We start from the raw sequence: 4,390 nt of genomic DNA, 5'->3' as shown, positions 1-4,390 counted from the left end.
CTGAAGGGAGCGGAGACAAGCTAATGTAAAGGAAACACGGTACCCCCCCCCCCCCTCGATGACTGGAAAAAAAAAACATACAAAAAAGATCTTTTTATAATAATGTCAACATCGGAATATTCTCTCAGATGTCAGTCTGGTATTAAATACATGTCTACATGCAGCCTGGTTTGTCTGTAAACACAAATATTTAAACGCTTTGCATTATTCTGTTATGAGAAACTTTTCATGCATATAATACCTTTTGTGGATTCTGGAAATTGTTCTGAGGAATGGTAAATCTAAGTACCACTGTGCCAGGATCACCTTTTGCACCTTCTGCAATCCTCCCTCATCCCCCCATTTGTGCACATTTGCGTTTCCATTACGAATTTAGTCAATTAAATTAGCGAAATGTTTACAATTCGGTAATTGTTTTGTTCCATTAAATAAGAAATGCAATCACGATCGCACGTGAATAAGTTAGTTCACGCAATTATTAAAACGAAAACAAAGACTGCTGTACCATCAACCTTCTACCATTCTGGTCGTCTTCTTTGTCGTTTCTGCCAGTGGTAACATCCGGTTGTTGATCACATTTCGAGACCCCCAAAAAACCCTCCTCAAGCGCAAAAAGTTTTATCGAAAAACATGTTGGGTTTTTTTCACAATTGCTGTGTTTCCACTAAGCAAATGTATTTTCCAGTTTGCATAATTTATGTGGTCAATGGAAACGCAGATCTGTCTGCTTCAATTTAAAGGTACACGGCGCTAAATAAAAATGCAAGCTAATTCTTTCTTGCAAAACGTTTTCGGCGTGGAAATTCTTTTTTTTTTTAACGTTTCCTTCCACCTCACAATTATGCACTTTTAAAAAAAATATTTTTTGCCAAGATCCAACCATTCAAACCCCCAACAGAATGCATTTGACAAAAACTAAACAAACTTCTTCGGGATTTTACATGCCGTGTGAGACATTTTCAAACTGAATTTTCCCTCGGACACCAAAACGTCTGAATCGATCGCGAGGGCAGAGATCGCTGTCTTCGCGAGATTCACAGACGCAGATGAAAACTGATGTATTCAAGCAGGAACACAGAATCTGTAGTGACGTGCGTGCGGCGTCCCCCCCTTCCTGTCCCCAAACAGTCGTGGCCCACATCTGAAATGGCACACAGCCTTTCAGGGGAAATGACTGTGGCACGTTGTCATATGTGCTGGAAGAGCGTATTACTTAACTTGTAGATATGTCAGCTGCATTTTACTGTCAGACACATTTTTACTAATGTAGACTATTGTACCAGAACTCTCGTCACTTTAATGTGAAATCAGGCCGTTCTAACCACTGTTTCTGATTGAAACAAACTTTGTGGATGTAGTTGTTTTTTTTTTTTTCTGGTGTCAACTCTCTACTGCGAAAGCTGCTTTTTTTTTTTTTTTTTTTAAAGCCTTGAGCATATTTCTTTCTTCACAAACGTAAAAACGTCACTATTTTGACCGAGACTTTACAAAAGGCCTTTTGGTGAAATTAGATGTAGTTAAAAAAGATAATTTATTCTCACAGACTCTTGCTCCTACAACTGCCCCGAAAAGGCAATGTTTAGTACCTTTTATTGAAGTAAATACATGTCAAATAAGTGGTTTTGGGGTTTTTTTTATTGTGCATTATTTTTCTTTCCAGCGGTCCTGCAATTAATTAGACATGGAATATTTTTATTGAAACAAAGTAGAAAAAGACACAGTATTGTAAGTTCAAAAAAATGTCTGAGTTAGATGGAAAGTGTGTGCAATAATTGATGTACTTCTCCAAAAATCAGTCACAGATTTGCCATTGGACTCTTGTTCTAGTGGGTGATTACGACATTGACCCAGCCTCCCACATTTGTTGGCCAACCAACGTCCTTTCCTATGAATTTGAAAGCGAAGCACATTTTATGTGAGTTTTTCTGAGCCGGCACAATAATTAGTTTTCCATCATATATGGCAGAGGAACAAAATACATGTAGTTTGCGCTAACAGCCACACGGTGGAGACACTGAGCCACAATCCGAGGCCGCTAATTGCACATTTTTATGTTAAACTGAGAGGACTTCCTGGAAAATTCAGCATGGAGTGCTTTATAGTAAGTATGGCAGAGCAAACTGCATGACTCACACTGGGAGTCTGCTATGAAATGAACCTCTGCAGCAAGCACAAATCAAATTGGATTATTAAAGGAAGCATAAAAGAACCACTAATAACTAAACATTGCAACCTTGGTGCAGGTCTGGAAAAATGGCTTTGAATTTCATAGGGAATAAGTCATGTTTATGGAGGAGTTACCTGAGTTATGTGTAAAAAGAAAGAGAAGACAACCAAAGAGAGAAAGATCTGAAAAGTGATCAATGTTGTTTAGTAATTCAAACCAGTTCAATATGTGGATAGTTAATAAAAATAGCTCTAATTCTCCTGGTCTAGGAGTTTTAGTACTTAGTGGAATAAGTGGTGATTCAAATGCATATGGCCTAATAGCACATAACTACAATGCTGCAGCAACAACACCACCAATAATAATAATCATATTACCCCTATTGTAACTGCTCAGCCATCTTCTTTCTATCTGTTTTCAAGTTATATACAATATTCTGTTGTGCAACCACATTTTCTCATTTGTTTCACTTCCAATACCTTCACCTGGGACTATTTTTAAGTGGTCTACATTTGTGATTTTCTGGGCTTCAGGTCTTCTGGAGTTTTTGAACCTTTGCTACTTTTTTTTGTTGTTGTTTTGTTTTGTTTTTTTGTGGACTAGGTTTTCTACAATGTCCTCACTTTGCCGCTGGTTTCCACCCCATATTCCTTTGACAACTGTCTCGGTTTTTTTGCTCAGCATTTCTGAGGAATTTGAGTCTATATTGTCATGAAAGCATCACACACTTGCTAGATTTGACAAATGGATACTCATATGTGAATCTCCAGTTCAGGAAAAAGAAAAAAAAAAAAGACCTCAATGACTTTAGGCCACATTGGAGTTCTGTTCAAGAAACCGGTTTTAGATTATTGGAGCTTTGTTATGTACAGTGCAGTAACATGCTGGAAGCTATCATAGAATTGGCACTCTGGGGTCAAAAAGGGATGGACATGATCAGCAATAATGGCCCCACATCTGCTGTTCAAACCAAATCAGCCATTTCTGACTGAAATTGTGACTCTTGCAGTCTGTCATTGTCCAATTTTGTTATGTGCGAACTGTAGTCTCAGTTTTATGTTCAGATCTGGTCTTCTGCTGCTGTAGTCCATCTGCTTCAAGGTTCCACGCGTTTATTATATTTATAGATTCATATGTGCTGGTATGTGATGGGCCAATTCACCTTTTTTGCTAACAAGAAATTCAACAGGTGTACCTAATAAAGTTTTTTTTATAGTTGGCTTATTGGGAGTTATGTTGTTTTGGCCAAAATTCTACTTTCTGTCCTTCAAACTTTTGTCTTTTATATTGGTTATTAAATTAATTTGACTAAAGAAATTGGATTTTTTTTAAAAAAAATTAAAATCTGAAAATAACAAATACTCCAAGATCTAATTTAAGAGTTATTTATCTTCTATACCATCTGTTATGTGTAGATACTGGGTCATCCCTTAAATTTAGAAAACTTTTTAGCCTAGACTTTGAATAATTAACCTTTCAAAGGAGAGTGCAGACTAAGCAGCTGGTATGCCCCCCCACACCAGGATGGGGGCATTAGTCTTATTGCAAAAAGTGTTTTATTGGACAACTTACATTTTTGAACATGTCACATTCTGTATGCTATCGAGTCAAACATATATTACACGAGTCGTGGGATTTAAACTGAGCAAACACTAATTTGTTGCACCACAAACACAAAAATAAATAAAAATACACATTTTTGCACATTTAACTATGCAAGTTAAATGTATAATGCAGAAACATATAGATTACATAAGAGGACCTGTTGAACCGTAGTAAACAATTGTTGTGGGAAGGTCGTAAAATCTTCACGTTTAGGGCCCTGTGAAGCCTTGGGACGGCACTGGGTCAGAGCAGCGGCATATAAAACAAATATAACGAAAATAGAAACATTAATGAAAAAAAAAAAGGGTTAGATAATTGACAGAAAATGGGTAGAAAGTGGATAGTTTCCAAAGAAAATGTAATAAAATACGTCTGAAAACGTGTGGGAAGTTTTCACGGATTAAGAGTTTCAGAATTGGTGACTCAAAGCGGCATAAACCTAGTTTTAAAGTTGGGTTTACGCCACAGCCACATCGAATCACGCACCTTGCACTGCTCAGCCCGCCCACATTGCCAGCTACGTCTCGTCTTATTGGTTCATCACCAAGCTGAGGCCCATAGAGTAAGAACGTGATTAGTGCGTCGGTCAGCCAATCAACGCGACGACTCGTCTTCGCC

The sequence above is a fragment of the Xiphophorus hellerii genome, chromosome 21, assembly GCF_003331165.1.
Source record: "Xiphophorus hellerii strain 12219 chromosome 21, Xiphophorus_hellerii-4.1, whole genome shotgun sequence".
In the NCBI taxonomy this organism is placed as follows: Eukaryota; Metazoa; Chordata; class Actinopteri; order Cyprinodontiformes; family Poeciliidae; genus Xiphophorus; species Xiphophorus hellerii.
Note: the sequence above shows the minus strand (reverse complement) of the source record.